Genomic DNA, 711 nt, shown 5'->3' with positions numbered 1-711 from the left:
TTAGCTATTCCATCCTACTGATTATCAGAAGCCCGACAAACTATTGTTGATTTAATCACATATATTGAAAAAATAAATTGAATAAATTATTGAACGATGAACAGTCATTGATGGACAAGAAGTGTGTTGAGTTTAGAATCATTTATTAAACCTGACATGAAATGCTAAGAGTTCTTAGAACGTGCTGAACACTAACATGCAGATATTGCAGATACTTGAAAAACAACCGTGTTTCATAGAATAGAATATATTATAATATAATTATATTTCTTTTACAAAAAATACATATGAAATATGCGTTACACGTTCTTAGTTGTTTAGAAAGCCCCATTAAAAAATAGGGAAAGCTTATGACAAATATTTAAATTTTTGAAAGTATATACTAAGGTAGTATCTAAGATATTCAAAAACTTTGATGTTTTGACAAGTTGCAATTTAACTTATCTTGAAATTTTTCATACATGAACTTTAAAAATCGTTTTAAAAATATCAGAAGTATTATATTATTAATGTTTTGATTAGCTTAAGAAAACGTTTTTATAACAACATCAAGTATTTAATTTAACATCATGTGCAAAGAATAATTTCATGTTTGTGTGCTTATGATGCATTGTTTTGAGCTTAATGAGACATTTAGAAATTGGAACATTTATCATGAACTAATTAATAAGAATATTATAAATATTGTAAGTATTTGTTTTGGTTACACCT

The sequence above is a fragment of the Aphis gossypii genome, chromosome 2 (genome assembly GCF_020184175.1).
Source record: "Aphis gossypii isolate Hap1 chromosome 2, ASM2018417v2, whole genome shotgun sequence".
Classification (NCBI taxonomy): domain Eukaryota; kingdom Metazoa; phylum Arthropoda; class Insecta; order Hemiptera; family Aphididae; genus Aphis; species Aphis gossypii.
This window is presented reverse-complemented; position numbering follows the sequence as displayed.